The following is a 19,669-nucleotide window of genomic DNA, read 5'->3' as shown; positions in this document are numbered from 1 at the left end:
GCAGGGGCATTACATAAACCAAACGGCATAGCCGTAAACTGCCAAAGCCCTGATCCTATCGAAAATGCGGTTTTCTCCCGATCGGCTGGCTCCATGTCTACTTGCCAATATCCACTTTTTAAATCGAGTGTGGAAAACCAACGAGAACCGGAGAGAGTATCCAATGTATCGTCTATTCTGGGCAAAGGATAACTATCTTTTTTTGTTACCGCATTGAGCTGGCGGTAGTCGATACAAAAACGCGTTGAACCATCTTTCTTCTTTACCAGAACTACTGGTGATGTCCATGGACTGTTCGATGGTTCAATTACCCCTTGTTTGTCCATATCCTTGATAATCTCTTCGGCTTCATCTCTTTTCGCAAATGGAAGTCGTCTAGGCCGTTGTCTGATTGGCTGAGCGTCTCCGGTATTTATTTTATGCGTTACTATGCTTGTTTTGCCCTTATCCTTCTTATCAATAGCAAAAACATCTTGATACTCTATCAGCATAGACCTTACTTTTTCGGTTCGTTCATAGTCAAGGTCTTGGCATCTTTCAATGATCATCTCGACAAGGTCTTTTGGATACTTTGACTTTGATGATTTCTCATTGGTATTCATAGAGCAAATTGAAGCCACGGGAACACACTGTCCGATCAAAGCTCCTCTACTTAACTTAATAGCAGTTTCCCTTAAATTCATAACTCTTACAGGGATGACATCTCGAACTTTTACCAAAGTTTTCGCCGTTAGGAACTCGACATTTTCTACATCTTCGACCATCCTTAAACTTCCCTCTCGGCAGTGTCCATCAAGCATGGTCATCAGAATTTTCTCACTATTACCGGGTATGGTTACGTCGCATGTAGTTAGTAAGCGGATGACATCTTCTTTGTCGTCGTGAAAGGGCAACTTTTCACCGTTGATCCTGAGAACTCCATTTTGAACATCCAATATTGCCCCCACTTTCCTTAGTACGTCCATCCCCAATATGAATTCGTCGGAGATCTCGGCAATTAATACTTGATGTTCAACTGTGGTCTGGCCAATGGATACTGACATATTAGCCTCGCCATATGTATTAATTAGCTCACCAGTCGCTGTTCTAAGCTTTACTGTTGCAGGTGATAATTTATTATGGTCTCGTACTACATCTGGACGTGCGATAGTTCTCGTTGCACCTGTATCCACCAAAAATGATCTACATCTATTACTGATACGACCTTCGATGTATAAGTTGTGGATTCCACCGGAGGACGTAAGGTTGACAGTTACTATGGGGGCTCTAGTTCTCGAGGTCGGCAGTTGCCCCTTGGTGTCGACCCGCTCTAGTTTTCCGACGGCTGTACGATCTTCTTACAATTACGACGAATGTGGCCTACGTCTCCACAATTCCAACATCTAGGCTCGCGTCTCTTTGGCATCTGATTACTTAATACTCTCCGTATCATTTCCTCCAGACGTTCATCGTTGTGTTCGTCACTTTCTTCAATGGTTCTTACTCTATGGCCTAGTGAAGTTTGACTAGCCGTTTCGTGTTCCAATGCAATAGCAAGTGCTTCATCTAAAACTTTCGGTCTTGCTAGTCGTAAAGCTTTCTGTAGTTCATTATCTTTCAGCCCATTGACGAAGGTATCTACTGCAATTTCTTCTAAAACGCTGTCTGGCACCTCTGGATAAGCCAACCGCACCACACGAGCCACATCTGCTTCAAATTCTTGCAGATTCTCACTTGCTCGTTGACTTCTACTTCGCAGTTGTGCTTTGTATACTTGTTGTAGATGGGCATCTCCATAGCGTTTTTCTAGACGAGTGAACAAGGTCTGGTAACAATTTTCTTGACCCTTGGGAATTGACCTTAATATATCTGCAGCATCACCTCGTAAAGCAGCAGTCAAGGAAACAGCCTTTTCTTGTTCGGTCCAATGATTGGCGGTCGCAATAGCTTCAAACTGTCTAAGATATATGGACCAAGAGGACTTTCCATCAAATGGTGGTAATTTGAATCTCATATTATGCGACGTTTCGTCTCTCGGTAGTTCATCTTTCACTAAAGGATCTAACGTTGCTGCATTAACTGATGGTTGTACTTTTGTATCGGTTATCCTGCTCTCTAGCTGTTTGATCTTTTCTTCTACGGTCTCTACACTTTTCTGCATCTTATCGAATGTTCTAGAAACTTCTTCAAATTTCTCATTGTTCTGTTTACAAACTTCTTCTAGTTTTTCGTTGTTTTGCCTACAGACCTCTTTAATTATTTGAGAAGTCTCATCGAATCTTTTAGCAACATTTTCGAATTTCTCGTCGCTTTTTCTACTAACTTCTTCAAGTTTCTCGTCGCTTCTTCTACTAACTTCTTCAAGTTTCTCGTCGCTTCTTCTAGAAGTTTCATCGATCTTTTGAGAAACACTTTCAAATTTCTCGTTGTTCTGTCTACTAACTTCTTCAAGTTTCTCGTCGCTTCTTCTAGAAGTTTCATCGATCGTTTCAGAAACAGTTTTTAATTTCGATAAGATTACTTGTTCTGCTGACTGGAAGTGGAACGTCTTTGGGTCTTCTCCGTTCTTCGTGAGGACATCCTCGAGTCGTGCTTGTAGGTCTATCTTGAGCCCACTGCTGTCCAGATTCCGTTCCTCGAGCTGTTCACGGAGCTGTTTTACTGTAAGTTCTTGTAGCAACATCTTTGGTCGGCACACACGTACTTTCCAAAATGTCTTTTAACAGTCTTTCCGAATACCGAACAATCAACGCACTTTAACTATTCCCGACGAATAAAGTCCAAAAGTATTTTAAAGTCTTTCCGAATACCGAACAATTAACGCACTCCGGTTGTTCCCGACGAATAAAGTTCAAAAGTCTTTTAAAGTCTCTCTGTAATTCACTTATTTATATCGCACTAAGTTAACCGAACACCGACACCAACTGTAGCGTGACTAGTGTAATTACTTCTAATTACAATAAAACTAGCGGTTCGTAATTTATATACGACTTTATTTATATAAGTTACAGACGAATTTATCTTATACACTAAACTTATTCACAAAATATGCCCGTATTTATACCCAGTTGTTATTCTGGAACAATCGACTCCCATCTCGAGCTATCGGCTTGTTCCGCCTACGTGACGTACCTTCCAGAATTCTCCGGCGAGGCCTAGTACATCCGATTACGTCATTCTCGAGGTGTTTACTGTTATACGGGGATCGGCCAAGATTTCTCTTCCGCTACAATAGGTTCAATCGAACTATTTTTGGTTTCAGAATATGTGATTTAATTTATGACATGCCTTTTTGTTACACCATGTATACATATAATAATTAAAATCCCTCTTTGCGGCATAGATAACAAGTTGTAAAAAAAGTGAAAAACAATATTGGAATCAATTAACTGACTTTATCGTATTTTTAAACGACACCACGCGAAGGCTGGCATAAATCAAACTAAGTAACAAGCTCATGACTTGCTTGGGATTAGAATCAGCTTTTACATATTTTCTTAATTGATTTAAAACACGACATACCAATAAGAAAATATGTTAATCAGTAATAATTGTGTAAGAGAGTGAGACTAATTTTTTTAAAATGTAGATAATCAGTTTATGATATACAGTGCGTACCTAGCCCCATTTTAGATATTTTTGGTAATGTAATAGAGTAGACTAAGAGCCGGGATAGATAACATTTGCTGATAATTTGCACCGTGAGGGTGTGCTCACTACGGAGAGCAATGGATTGTCGCTCCGACCCTGGTACTCCCTGGTATTTATATTCGTGAATTCTCGCATTTAAAATAAATACATTATTTTAAATGCCAGAATTCACGAATATAACGAATATAAATACCAGGGAGCAAGGGTCGAGCAAGGGAGCGATGATACAATCTCTCCGCTCTCCGTAGTGAGCACAACTTAAGAGTCTATAACTTAAATAGTAGAACCAAAAAGAAAACGTATGAACACTATGCCGTCACTTTTAGTGGCACATTGTAACAAAAACGAGGTTTTGTTGTGGCAGAATAGATATAGCTTTAAAGGATAATTACTTATTTATGGAAGTTTCCTCAAAATAGGCTAGCTGGAAATTGAAGAGACTAAACAGTAGGGCTCAGGGAAGGATCAGGCCGTATTTGCACGCCCTAGTAAGACGGTACCTAATGAAATACTGGAATGATAAAGAAAATAAATGAATATAAGGAGTAATGAAAAGAAAGGGAACTACTGACCAAGAAGATATTCAGAAGTAGTGTTGAGCGCCAGGGAAGAATTTTATAAATTCTTCTCCACGTGACCTATATTGCTGTACCTAACTGATACTATTAAAATGGTACTATTAAAATGGTAGGATAATAAAACATATAAGTATGTACAACCACATTTAATAAAAAAACCTATATACCCTATATACAATTTTTACACTAGCTAATTATCCGACGTACTAGGCTAGTACACTGCTGTCGATAATGCAGGTTTTACAGTAGAAAAAAAATATGTAATGAATTTAGTATGAATAGGTATTTACCTTAACAACTTATTATTAATGAGGGTTACAATATTGGTTGACAATACCGTATCTAATCGGAGGTGACAACATCCGACAACTGGAATAAATATTATTAAATAGGATATGACCTAGATACTGTGCACATTATCTTACATATGGTTTATAAATCCCAGGCTATTTTAAATAAATTAAATAAGGGTGAAATATAATAAAAATTGTTGAAAAATATTGAATATTATGTTAATTATGGTTAAGAAAAAACAATGAGGGTATATTATTATTAGAGTGATTTGAAAGTTATTGATACGAAGAGAAAAAAAATAGTAAAATTGGAAGTTATTATTAAAACAAATTGACATGCAAATTTAGTTATATAAAAACCTGTCCCTACAAAAAGTAGGCGGATTGCTTCTTCCAACCTTCGGTGAAGATGATGAGGGGAGAGCCAAATAAGGTATCCTCTGGTTCCCAACCCTAGGGAGGTACTCCACACCAACAGGAAGGTACGGCAAGCAGGTAGCTGCCCAGTATCGGAAAACTCAACTTTTATTCCACAAAAACCAAACAAAACATCCACATTCCATCCAAAATATCCCCAAAATGATTATGTATTCCAAAAAAACAAATTAAAGTATGATTGACTTAATTTTCCATCTTCTTATTTTCTTCCGTGGCTAAAAGCATAAGAATCTCCTATTAGCTGGTGTTCCTTAAGTACACAAAAAACAGGGCATATAAGAAAGGTATAAAAACCTTATAAAAATTTCTAGAAAAAATTACCGAAAAAAAGAGGAGCTATTGACATTTATAAGTAAGTGTCATTAACCTTGAACAAAAATGGAAATGTAAAGAAATGGAAGGACATATGAACCAAGAAGATATGTATATATTGCAATAAGGGATTACTTTATAGACGTAGATACTAAAAGGAAATGAAAAGTGTCATTACTTCAGAAACTATTTTGAACTGGAAATTTAATTTTAAAGAATTTTTCTTGTAGAAACCTGAATTTGATAGTGAGATTGACTCGTTAAGACCTGATGTTTTATATTCATAGAATAACAATTATAATATTACTATAAGTATTGTATTGAGAATGAGAACCATGTTTTTTTTGTACAAGAATACTTAATAGCCGACTTACCCACTGTTTTCCAAAAGGAAACTTGGAAATAAAACTCTTCCTCTCACCGCACAAATCCCAAAACAAAAAATAGCTCCTTCCAAAATAAACCAATCTTATAATAAATGAATATTTTAACTAAATATTGTATTCTTTAAACAGTGACCACGGAAAAATTTACTTGTTCATCCAACCAGATTGAAAATTGAAGTGACAATCCTCTCCGATGGGCGATATGACATGTCCCTCCGTCGGAAGCCGTACAGCCACAAGCTAAGACCAGAATTCCCCAAGCGTAGTACCAACCTTCTATTATATTTGGTCACAAATCTAGGTAACCCGTTCTAAGCACGAACGCATAACTGGTTGCATACTTATTAGGTGGCTTATAGGAATAAATATAATAATATCGTAACGATGGCACTCATCGTTACAACATCAAACGTTCCACTTATAGACGGAATAAATATATTAAAGGATACTTCCGTTAAGATATGCAAAATGCCCTAACTCCAAGAATTCAATTTTTTTACATTCTACGTGATTAAAAATTAGACTCACTATACTAACCCAGCACTCTTTTTCCCCTCCCCCACCATCAAAAACGATGCATTCAATTTTAAAATTTCAAAAAATTCACAAGGACAGTTGAGGCTTTTGCAAAATATGTCTAGTTTTTGTGGACGCCTGCGTTGGGTGCACAATTGTACATAAACTCAAATTTCTTTTGCAGGAATTGGGCACCCCCTAAAAATTTTATGAGAGTTTTGTTCCCTAAACCCCCCAAATATTTGTGTATATTCCAATTAAATTATTATTAAATGTTAAACAAAATGTTTTTAAACTTTTTTGCCACTTGAAAAAAAGACTGAAGTCACAAAGTTCTCAATTCAAAAATTGGCAGAAGTCAGCAATAGTTCAGAGAAATAAGGAAAAAAATAGCCTGTTTGTGACACAACCCCCTCCAGGCCGAAACCAAATTGTTTGAGTAATATGGACATCTATAATAATAACCTATATATTTCCTGCAGCCGATTTTGATGATATACATAGTTATAAACAAATGAAGATCAAAAAACGGTAAATTTTCGCTTTTTTCGTCTATTACTAAGAAAATAGTCATTTTAAACAAATTTAAGAGTAAGAAACTCATAAACGGTATAAAAAACTTCAATATGGCGTTTGCTTAATGTGTCTATCCTTATTGGTTGCTTAGAAAATTGCAAAATAAATCATAAATTTGGAGTTTTTATAAATATTTATAACTTACGTAAAAATTAACTTAGAACCTTCTTATTACACGGAATGCTGAGACTTATGGTGCTTAATTCATACCCTAAATTTCGAAGAAATTGGTCAAATAGTTTAAAAGTTATTTAATTTGTTTATCCCAAATTTATTTTTTTGCAACACTGTAACTCAGAAAATGATGAAGCTACAGTAATACTTTGGATAGTTTATGGAAGAAGGAAATTTACAGTATTAATTTAATTAAAAAAAAATTACAAAAAATAATTATAAATATTGCAAAATTATTTTGAAAAACATGTGAATTAAATAAATGGGGGGGGGGCTAACTTTGTCCCTAATTGTCCTAGGACAGTTGCTTTTCTTTCTAAATGTGTATAAAAATTCAGTCTTTCTAAATATGAAAAAAATAATTTTTCTACAGGTAACGGTTAAAAAGTTATTCCAATTGTTTATAAGTAAGCAAAAAATCGACATGTTTTTTCAAAATAATTTTACACTGTTTAAAATTATTTTTTGTCATTTATTTTTAATAATGGTAATAGTATAAATGTTCTTCTTTCATAAACTGTCCGAAGTATGATTGTAGCCTCATAATTTTCTGACTTGTAGTGTTGCAAAAAAATGAAATTGGGATAAACAAATTAAATAACTTTTAAACCATTTGACCAATTGCTTTTAAATTTAAAATATAATTTAAGTACAAGAAGTATCAGCATTCCGTGTAATAAGAAGATTCTAAGTTAATTTTTATATAAGTTATGAATATTTTTAAAAACTCAAAATTTATGATTTATTTTGCAATTTTCTAAGCAACCAATAAGGATGGACATATTCAGCGAACGCCATATTGAAGTTATTTATACGATTTATGAGTTTCTTACACTCAAATTTGTTTTAAGTGCTTAACTTTTTGGTAATAGACGGAAAAAGCGAAAATTTAGCGTTTTTTTATCTTCATTTGTTTATAACTATGTATATCATCAAAATCGGCTGCAGGAAACATATAGGTTAATAATGTAGATGTCCATACTACTCAAAAAATTTGGTTTCGGCCTGGAGGGGGATGTGTCACGAGAAAAATCTTATTTCTCTGTACTACAAAAGTTGATACCATAATTACAGGGGAATAGCGCTACTAAATATGACACGTAAAATACTTACGGTACCTATGTATAAAAGATAAGATATCACAAAAAATAGATAATGACATAGGAGAATATCAATGTGGATTCAAAAGAGGACGCAGCGCAGTAGATAAAAGTATTCCTGCTAAACGAAATACAAGCAGAAAACTATGAATATGGGAACCTACAGTAGCCCTATTCTTTTTGATAAATAAGATTTTAAACAAGCTTTTGGCAGAGTAAATGGAAATAAATTACTGGGCATTACGTGAAATTGAAATTAGTGCAAAGTTAGTAAGAGTAATAAAAGTGACAGAAAAACCGGCAATATGGTTAAAATAAATTGAAGTGAAACAGGTAAGTTTAAAGTCAGTGAGCGGGTGCGACTGAATGGGTGAAGGGGTCCCATTATCATCACTGTTGTTCAGTATTCTTCTTGAAATCAAGGAAGCCGGAATCAACAGGACAGGACTTGTGTATCAACGAAAACACCAATGTCTAGCATTAACTGATGACATAGTACTGATAGCTGTAGATTATAGAAGTAAACAAGAATTAAAAGAAATACTAATAAAATAGAAGCGACAGCGAGAGAGAAATGGATAAACAACATAAACGAAGAAAAGGCCAATTTTATGGAATGAACAAAACGAGAATACCTACAAGGATACATATTATATGTAGTATGGTGCAAATGAAAGGAATAAATTCGTTATTTCGTAAACCAGCGACTTTAAAGAAAAATCCCGAAACAAGTCGATTTTTATTTTTAGATTATAATATTTTGGCATATATGTGATACTAGTGACGTCATCCATCTGGTCGTGATGACGTAATCGACGATTTCTTTTAAATGTGAATAGGGGTCGTGTGCTAGTTCATGTGAAAGGTCATTCAATTCTCTATTCAGTAATATAAACATTTACATAATTATTTGTACAGCGTGTCCAATTTTTTTTAAATCATCTGACAAAAAAAAGAATAATGTATGTAATTTTTTTAATTTAAAATGCATTTTACTGTTGCCCGAAAAGAGAAAAAAAAATGTTTATTTCACAAATAAACATTGCTTTTCGATTAAATTGAATGTTCAAGCCAGCACCCGCCATCCACCTGCCCCTTGGAAGTTTGAACATTTAATTAAAGCGAAAAGCAATGTTCATTTGTAATATAAATATGTTTTTTTCTAATTACTGACAGCAGTATAATGTATTTTGAATTAAATAAATTACATACATTCTTCTTTTTTGTCAAATAATTTAATTTATAATATTTTTTTGGACACCCTGTATAAATAATTATGTAAATCAAAAATGAATAACCATTTTCAATTTCGTTGCAAAACGAAAATACAGCCGAACCATATTCCAGTCCAATCAGAGAGTGCTGCAAGCACCTCTACCGGTTTCGAAACTTATTAGTCTCTCATCAGGAGGCACATATGCTGCTCTCCCTGATCCAACCAAAACAAACCCCAGCGTGCAGTCCCGAATTGCAACGAACGAAATGGCATAGATGCCCTAGCGGCAACTGCTAGCAAAAGACTAAGTTTTCACTCTAATGGCATATAACATATCCCACCAGAATGAAAACAATGGGAACCTTCTCTGGTTACACCTCCGAGGCTTCTACAATTTGCAAGCCATACGGATGCTGAGACTAAGGAAGATGAGGGAATTCTACAATTTACAATTCACGTCACATCTGCTCAGCGCGGTAAAGTTCCAACGAGACTGGTTCCCTTCATACTCCACACAGAGTAAATGTAAATCAAAAATGAATAACCATTTTCAATTTCGTTGCAAAACGAAAATACAGCCGAACCATATTCCAGTCCAATCAGAGAGTGCTGCAAGCACCTCTACCGGTTTCGAAACTTATTAGTCTCTCATCAGGAGGCACATATGCTGCTCTCCCTGATCCAACCAAAACAAACCCCAGCGTGCAGTCCCGAATTGCAACGAACGAAATGGCATAGATGCCCTAGCGGCAACTGCTAGCAAAAGACTAAGTTTTCACTCTAATGGCATATAACATATCCCACCAGAATGAAAACAATGGGAACCTTCTCTGGTTACACCTCCGAGGCTTCTACAATTTGCAAGCCATACGGATGCTGAGACTAAGGAAGATGAGGGAATTCTACAATTTACAATTCACGTCACATCTGCTCAGCGCGGTAAAGTTCCAACGAGACTGGTTCCCTTCATACTCCACACAGAGTAAATGTAAATCAAAAATGAATAACCATTTTCAATTTCGTTGCAAAACGAAAATACAGCCGAACCATATTCCAGTCCAATCAGAGAGTGCTGCAAGCACCTCTACCGGTTTCGAAACTTATTAGTCTCTCATCAGGAGGCACATATGCTGCTCTCCCTGATCCAACCAAAACAAACCCCAGCGTGCAGTCCCGAATTGCAACGAACGAAATGGCATAGATGCCCTAGCGGCAACTGCTAGCAAAAGACTAAGTTTTCACTCTAATGGCATATAACATATCCCACCAGAATGAAAACAATGGGAACCTTCTCTGGTTACACCTCCGAGGCTTCTACAATTTGCAAGCCATACGGATGCTGAGACTAAGGAAGATGAGGGAATTCTACAATTTACAATTCACGTCACATCTGCTCAGCGCGGTAAAGTTCCAACGAGACTGGTTCCCTTCATACTCCACACAGAGTAAATGTAAATCAAAAATGAATAACCATTTTCAATTTCGTTGCAAAACGAAAATACAGCCGAACCATATTCCAGTCCAATCAGAGAGTGCTGCAAGCACCTCTACCGGTTTCGAAACTTATTAGTCTCTCATCAGGAGGCACATATGCTGCTCTCCCTGATCCAACCAAAACAAACCCCAGCGTGCAGTCCCGAATTGCAACGAACGAAATGGCATAGATGCCCTAGCGGCAACTGCTAGCAAAAGACTAAGTTTTCACTCTAATGGCATATAACATATCCCACCAGAATGAAAACAATGGGAACCTTCTCTGGTTACACCTCCGAGGCTTCTACAATTTGCAAGCCATACGGATGCTGAGACTAAGGAAGATGAGGGAATTCTACAATTTACAATTCACGTCACATCTGCTCAGCGCGGTAAAGTTCCAACGAGACTGGTTCCCTTCATACTCCACACAGAGTAAATGTAAATCAAAAATGAATAACCATTTTCAATTTCGTTGCAAAACGAAAATACAGCCGAACCATATTCCAGTCCATCTATGCCATCTATGCCATTTCGTTCGTTGCAATTCGGGACTGCACGCTGGGGTTTGTTTTGGTTGGATCAGGGAGAGCAGCATATGTGCCTCCTGATGAGAGACTAATAAGTTTCGAAACCGGTAGAGGTGCTTGCAGCACTCTCTGATTGGACTGGAATATGGTTCGGCTGTATTTTCGTTTTGCAACGAAATTGAAAATGGTTATTCATTTTTGATTTACATTTACTCTGTGTGGAGTATGAAGGGAACCAGTCTCGTTGGAACTTTACCGCGCTGAGCAGATGTGACGTGAATTGTAAATTGTAGAATTCCCTCATCTTCCTTAGTCTCAGCATCCGTATGGCTTGCAAATTGTAGAAGCCTCGGAGGTGTAACCAGAGAAGGTTCCCATTGTTTTCATTCTGGTGGGATATGTTATATGCCATTAGAGTGAAAACTTAGTCTTTTGCTAGCAGTTGCCGCTAGGGCATCTATGCCATTTCGTTCGTTGCAATTCGGGACTGCACGCTGGGGTTTGTTTTGGTTGGATCAGGGAGAGCAGCATATGTGCCTCCTGATGAGAGACTAATAAGTTTCGAAACCGGTAGAGGTGCTTGCAGCACTCTCTGATTGGACTGGAATATGGTTCGGCTGTATTTTCGTTTTGCAACGAAATTGAAAATGGTTATTCATTTTTGATTTACATTTACTCTGTGTGGAGTATGAAGGGAACCAGTCTCGTTGGAACTTTACCGCGCTGAGCAGATGTGACGTGAATTGTAAATTGTAGAATTCCCTCATCTTCCTTAGTCTCAGCATCCGTATGGCTTGCAAATTGTAGAAGCCTCGGAGGTGTAACCAGAGAAGGTTCCCATTGTTTTCATTCTGGTGGGATATGTTATATGCCATTAGAGTGAAAACTTAGTCTTTTGCTAGCAGTTGCCGCTAGGGCATCTATGCCATTTCGTTCGTTGCAATTCGGGACTGCACGCTGGGGTTTGTTTTGGTTGGATCAGGGAGAGCAGCATATGTGCCTCCTGATGAGAGACTAATAAGTTTCGAAACCGGTAGAGGTGCTTGCAGCACTCTCTGATTGGACTGGAATATGGTTCGGCTGTATTTTCGTTTTGCAACGAAATTGAAAATGGTTATTCATTTTTGATTTACATTTACTCTGTGTGGAGTATGAAGGGAACCAGTCTCGTTGGAACTTTACCGCGCTGAGCAGATGTGACGTGAATTGTAAATTGTAGAATTCCCTCATCTTCCTTAGTCTCAGCATCCGTATGGCTTGCAAATTGTAGAAGCCTCGGAGGTGTAACCAGAGAAGGTTCCCATTGTTTTCATTCTGGTGGGATATGTTATATGCCATTAGAGTGAAAACTTAGTCTTTTGCTAGCAGTTGCCGCTAGGGCATCTATGCCATTTCGTTCGTTGCAATTCGGGACTGCACGCTGGGGTTTGTTTTGGTTGGATCAGGGAGAGCAGCATATGTGCCTCCTGATGAGAGACTAATAAGTTTCGAAACCGGTAGAGGTGCTTGCAGCACTCTCTGATTGGACTGGAATATGGTTCGGCTGTATTTTCGTTTTGCAACGAAATTGAAAATGGTTATTCATTTTTGATTTACATTTACTCTGTGTGGAGTATGAAGGGAACCAGTCTCGTTGGAACTTTACCGCGCTGAGCAGATGTGACGTGAATTGTAAATTGTAGAATTCCCTCATCTTCCTTAGTCTCAGCATCCGTATGGCTTGCAAATTGTAGAAGCCTCGGAGGTGTAACCAGAGAAGGTTCCCATTGTTTTCATTCTGGTGGGATATGTTATATGCCATTAGAGTGAAAACTTAGTCTTTAGTCTTTTAATTATGTAAATGTTGATTATTAATGAATAGAGAATTAAATAACCTTTTAAATGAGCTAGCATACGACCCCTATTCTCATTTAAAAAAATTATCAATTACGTCATCACGCCCAGATGGATGACGTAACTAGTATGACATATATGTCAAAATATCATAATTAAAAAATAAAAATTGATGTGTTTCGGAATTTTTTCTTAAAGTCGCCGGTTTACGAAATAACGAATTTATTCCTTTCATTTACACCATACAAGAATACATACCTGACAATAATTACAGAAGAAAAATATACAAAAATAAAAGTGATTAAAAAGTATAAATATATCTAGAAGGGCTAAGATAAGAATATAAGAGAGTGACAGGACCTATAGCTTTATATGCCATGAGAACATGGACGATGAACAAATCCGAACAAGTGAAGCTTCAAGAGTGGGAAAGAAAAGTCCTCGGGGAAATATTTGGAGATACGCTATGGAATGGAATGTGGATAAAAAGACCAAATATATAGAACTAGAGAAGATAAACACACGAAATAGGTAGGTACTGTACCATAACATTTTTATTTATTAGAGAAAAGAAAAGATGAAAAGTAAAGATGCAAAATTTATTAAAAATAATAAATAATAATTTAAATCTGAAAACTTTTCGTGGAACTACTTTCTGGTATCTGCCTTTTGCAATTTATAAGACAAGGGACGACGAATAAAGATGGCAAAAAGAACTCTACAATATGCAGTCACATTCCGCTTCGTTCGTCTAGGAAAAGGTCCGAAAGTTAGTTCCTAGTACTCAAAAATCTGAGTAAAGATAAAAATGAAATACAGTTTATGTTTCCTTTCCATTCAGAGGTGGTTCATTATCCCCAGACAGTTTTATTACTTTAAAATAACCTTTTCAGCTTCTACCTTTCTGGCGATTAAACAATGCCGTCCAGGCGTAATACACATATGTACAGGGGATCGAAGTCGTAGCACGCATTACTGATTAAAAGTCTACACCCAAGTTTCTTCTTATAATATTCAGATAGAGAGAAAACCCTTTCGTAAACAAATTTTGTACCATACGAACACAATAGGGTTAATACCAAAAACAAGAAATCACCGAGGCGACCCAAAGCATTACACGGTTCGTTGTTTAATCCGATTAAGGCAAAACGGATCTCATTAATAAAGGAGAGAGCCTGGAAAGTAATTTTCCACTCTGATAATATAACTGTTCCATAACTAACCTATAATAATTCTACACACGAAACAAATTGCATGTGTTTAAAATTTTATCATATTGATGATTTACTGAAACCATCGAAGTATTTAATTTTATTCGTTTTTCATTTATTTATCGCAATACTGGTAGCCGTAAGCGCCAATGCATTGAAAAACTGGCAGTTAACTAAACTAATAATAATACAACAGTGCTTAATATTACTGCATACAAATGAAGTGTAACGAAGCAGAATTTGGCTTCAGAGCGCAGCAATCCAGCGAACCAAGTACATAGGTACTTCGACATAAACCGAATACATTTCAGTTGGATTCAACGATAAACAATATACAGGACTGCCTTCCTGGTTATAAAGGCTTTGACAGAGTATGTCATTAAGGGCTAGGATATAAAATAAGAGAATATTGATACACCTGGGCCCTGACAAGACTAGTCACCTCGTACCTTGGCGACCTCTGGTTCAATGTCCGCATAGGACAAGTCCTGTCTGAAAGGTGCGGCTAAAGATACAGTGCCGCTCCCTACTTTGCGCATGCGTCAAAATATTTACAACGTTGTCATGTTGTTTACACATTGACATCGCCGGGAAATTCAAAACGCTAGCTCGTGGCAAGGAATCTTTTATTTTGACAAATGACATAATAATATTTTTGTAATGTAAATGTAAATATAAAAATAACCTATAAAAATAAAATTCTATTTTGTTTTACCTGTACCTGTAAGGCGTGTAAGGATATTAAGAAAATATATAAGATCATTGAAAAGAGTAAAACGTTGAATTTAATTATTTTGTCAGTTAAAGAACAACATAACCATCATACAATATGGAAGTGCTATTTTAGGTTTAGAAGTTTTTAAATACTTTTGCATATTATGATGGGTATATAAAATGGAGAATTATGGACAAATGACACCATTGCAGAATCTTCAGACAGTAGTTGAAGTGCTGTATAATCAATCACAAATTGCCTCAAGAATTGTTATTGAAAGAATATTTGGTATTTTATGAAGAAAAGATTCCCCATATTAAAATGTGAAATGAGATGCAAGTTCCCTTTTGTTTGAAGAATAATATCGGCTTGTATACTTTTACATAATATTGCAGTTGTTAATAGAGAAAACATTGAAATACTGGAAAAGGAGGAGGCTGTTAGTTAATCAAACAAGCTGTGGCAGTACCTACATTTTCAACCAGGAACAAATCTAGTGCAACTAAATTTTGTGTGTGTTTGTTTTAAAAGATTATTCTCCACTTAACTCAAGCCTAAATGGTTCCCACATAACAATTTCATGTTCTTGGTAGATTCGATATTCAATATTCGATAAAGGTTTATTCCAAGAATAAACTTTTACGAATATTCTAAGTAACTATGTACATTGTATATGAATGTGCTCAGTATATTTGGTCCGAGAATATTCTTTGAAGTATATGCAAAAAACATGAAATTTAGAATGTTTTTATAGTATATGCTATGCTTCTACTACACACATACTAAAAAGAATATATTCCGACGAGTGTTGGTAGTATAATATGCTTCGAACATGATGGAAAGATCATTGTAATGTAGTATAATGTTGAAAATTCCACATCTGTAATTTTGAACCAATCAAAATACGTTATTTTGACAGATCACCATGGCAACGGAGGTATTTTATCGGAAATTTTTTGCTCGTGGGGTACCCAACAGCGAATTATAGTGGTAATTTTTTGACGTTTACAATAACAGAACATTTTTGACAGACTGGTTTTTATTTGTTTACATAATTTAGTTTTGATTCATTTTCTATTACTTGTAGTTACTCAAAACTTATGTAAAATTGAAGAATATACTATTTTCTATCTTGAAATGGTATTCCCATGCAACTACAATGAGTAGAAATTACGAATTTGAAAGCCTAAATAATTGCTGACAAAGCTATGGCGCGCTATTAATCTGTTCATGCAGCTTTGGATTTTCAAATGCAAATTTGGTGTGGAATTTTCTTACCGAATACCACGCGAAGTCAAATTAATATCCGGAAATTTTTTTTGATCATGAATATTTTTAGAAAATTTCCCTCGTCTGCGACTCGGGAAATTTTCAAAATATTCATGATCTCAAAAAAATTTCCGGAAATAATTTGACCTCTAGTGGTATTACTAGTGATAATTTTATTTTTATTGGACTGCAGTTTGTTAATAAATTTATAAATAAATAGGTATATTAGATTGGTGACTGATTTAAGTATTTTGTTATTATTAGCAGTTTATTAATAAATTTAGGACAAAAATAATAATAGAAAAATTAGCTTTATGGTGTTTTTTTTATTAATTTTTTTGACAGTATGTTTAAATAAACAAATGCTGATGACACGAAAATGAAAGTGTAATACATACTTTTGGTTGAAAACTTTATAGATTATGGGCCGGTACTTTATGTCCCGGTTAAACCTCGGTTAGCTAATCGGGAAAGAAAAGTACCTCTTTGGGCCTCTTGCGTTGTAATATCATGTATATAATCATAATATCATCATCATTGGCTCCACAACCCATGGTAAGTCTTGTGACCTGTTCCAGAATCAGCTTCCTATCCCTCACCTTGGTTTTCCAATTTCGCACTCCTAATCATAATAATAAGTATAATTGTGTTTATGTCTATGCTATGCATATATTTCTGTCCTGATTAAACCCGGTTAGCTAATGGAGGTTTAACCGGGACATAAAGTACCGGCTCTATATCTAACATATTAAAGGATTAAAATTCCAAAAACCTTTGTTTTATTGTATTAACCTGTTTTATATTGTTAATACCATAGGTATATTATGTTACATCTGTTGAATTGAACTGTACTTTCGAATCTAGAATTTTAACAAATCCTAAACTTTTCCACAATTTCTCAAGCATGATATTTGTGCATTCAAATTAATTGAAATTACATCTTATATATCAATACCTACTAAAAATATTTATTTCTACACAAAAATGTCTAAATTAATTATAAAGAATGTCTATGTGATTCTTGTATTTAACAGTTTAAAATTATATAGCTTCAATAAATGTCCTTTTTTCATATTCATTTGGGCCAAACCATGAATAATCTGTATATGAGAATAAACTTTTATTTAGGAGTCCTTTTTAAGGAATAAAACAGGACATACACATACAACTTAGATCCAAAATATAAAAAATATCCAACAAACAACCAAAGCTGTGGAAAATATACAAAATACAAGTGAAGTTAGACGCGTTTCTTGTTCTCAACGTAATTTGACAAATTTGTCCTTCAAACTATCTCGGAAACGGCAACGTTGGAGTTGAGGACACGCATGCGCAAATTAGGGAGCAGCACTGTATCTGTATCTTTAGCCGCACCTCTGTCTGAACACGGTGCACCGGAGGCCTCATCTGGATGTACCCGTGAGAAACCTTCAGACAGTAGTGGATACAATAAAAAATAGCTATAAATCCTAAAAGACCCAAGCGCTTATCTTCAAAAAGAGAAGAGATAATCCAAAAGCACAACTAACAGTACAAGACAGACTCATCGAATGGAAAAACGAAGGCAAATACCTAGGATAAAGAGGTTTAACCCACATGTAAACGCAACAATCCAAAAAATAGAAGCAATAGGAGCGAGATGATCAACAGGATTAAATTTTTGTCCAATAACGGTCTATTCAACAACCAAATTATTTACAAAAAAAAAGAAAATAACATAATACGGTGTGTCGCATTTAAGATAAAGAGAGCCCTATATTTTGGCTATCAAAACAGATACAGATTTGAAGTTTTGCACAGTCATACAGGTTAAATGTTCACATTTTTAAGATACTCAGCTGAAATTTAAATTTTAAACGCAGCCTACTGCTACTACACAAATAGGAAACATTTTCGATATTTTGCTTCGGTTAGATATCGGAAAAAGTTATTCCAAATATTATTCTAACCCCACATACCAAATTTCATGAAAAAATTCGCACAGTTTTTTCATTGTTTGTAGTCAGGGCCCTAAAACTTAAAATTGGCTGGCCCGAGATGCATCTTGGGACAGCTGAGATAAATTTTAGGGTTCTGACTACAAATACTGGAAAAAACTAAAAGTGCGAATTGTTTCATGCAATTTGGTATGTGGGGTTCGAATTAGATTTGGAAGTACTTTTTCAAATAACTTTTTCCGATATCTCTAACGCGAAGCAAAATATAGAAAATTTACCCTCTTTGTGGATTCGCAGTAGGCCACGATTAAAATTTAAATTTAAGTTGAGTATCTTAATAACAATGTGAACCTTCAACCTGTATGACTGTGCAAAACGTCAAATCTGCATTTATTTTGATAGCCGAAATATAGAGCTGTCTTCATCTTAAATGCGACACACTGTATTTAAACAATGTTTAATTGTTTGAATATAAATTTTATTTATTGTTAGTAAAAATGTTCAATTTGTTTTAAATGTATTCATTTTTTTCGAATCCTGAGAAAACTAATAATTGAACAATTTAAACGCAGAATGGAAGATTACATTATAACTGAGGGCCAAAGTCCCTGAAAACTTGTATAATGTTTATTTTAATAACTTACAGGGGTGAAAATAAAAGAGACAATTTAGCGGGATTTATGATTGCAAATATATCATTCAAAAGAAACTTTTTTTTATTCTAAGGGACTTTCGGCCCTCGATAGTAAAGTAGTCTTTCATTCTGCGTTTATATTTTTCAAAAATATTTATTAAAAAAAAAATAAAACGGGATAATACCCGAAGGTTGGCTGTATACCATCTAGTTAAATAAAATTAAGATGAAGTAAAACTCCCTAGTGTAGTTGGTATATTTAATAAAAATTCTAAAAATTTTTTAAAAATCCAAACGGATTACGTTCAAAACGTTTTCGGACTTATCAGTCCATCATCAGTGAACTCTCTGTCCTTGCTAAATAGCCACAATGCCAAACACTGGTCAAGATGAATGTTCTAACTACATGGTGAAACCTGATCTACAATTTGGCTTACATTGGATGCCAACGGATTAGTACTAGGTACATGATGCTCTACTCCATTAATTAGTCCAGGTCAGACTAAACGTAGTTCAATGTAGACCTAATAATAAAAAAATCTCTTAATTAATGGAGTAGAGCATCATGTACCTAGTACTAATCCGTTGGCATCCAATGTAAGCCAAATTGTAGATCAGATTTCACCATGTAGTTAGAACATTCATCTTGACCAGTGTTTGGCATTGTGGCTATTTAGCAAGGACAGAGAGTTCACTGATGATGGACTGATAAGTCCGAAAACGTTTTGAACGTAATCCGTTTGGATTTTTAAAAATTTTTTGGAATTTTTATTAAATATACCAACTACACTAGGGAGTTTTACTTCATGTTAATTTTAAATATTTATTAGTTTTCTCAGGGTTCGAAA

The 19,669-nt window shown here is 35.5% G+C and overlaps 1 protein-coding gene and 1 long non-coding RNA gene across 2 annotated transcripts in view; both read right to left on the bottom strand.

Moving 5' to 3' along the window:
* LOC114328804 (polycomb group protein Psc-like) overlaps window positions 1-19,669 on the bottom strand; it is a 727,697-nt gene that overhangs the window by 514,610 nt on the left and 193,418 nt on the right. The gene's annotated exons all lie outside the window — the stretch shown is intronic.
* LOC114328803 (uncharacterized) lies at window positions 4,340-6,032 on the bottom strand. The gene is made up of 2 exons (XR_003652228.2): window positions 5,626-6,032; window positions 4,340-5,154 (listed from the first exon to the last, which is right to left on the bottom strand). It is a non-coding gene; the product is annotated as an uncharacterized LOC114328803 (long non-coding RNA).

This window comes from Diabrotica virgifera, chromosome 7, assembly GCF_917563875.1.
Source record: "Diabrotica virgifera virgifera chromosome 7, PGI_DIABVI_V3a".
NCBI lineage: Eukaryota > Metazoa > Arthropoda > Insecta > Coleoptera > Chrysomelidae > Diabrotica > Diabrotica virgifera.
Note: the sequence above shows the minus strand (reverse complement) of the source record. Positions and strands in the feature narration are given on the sequence as shown.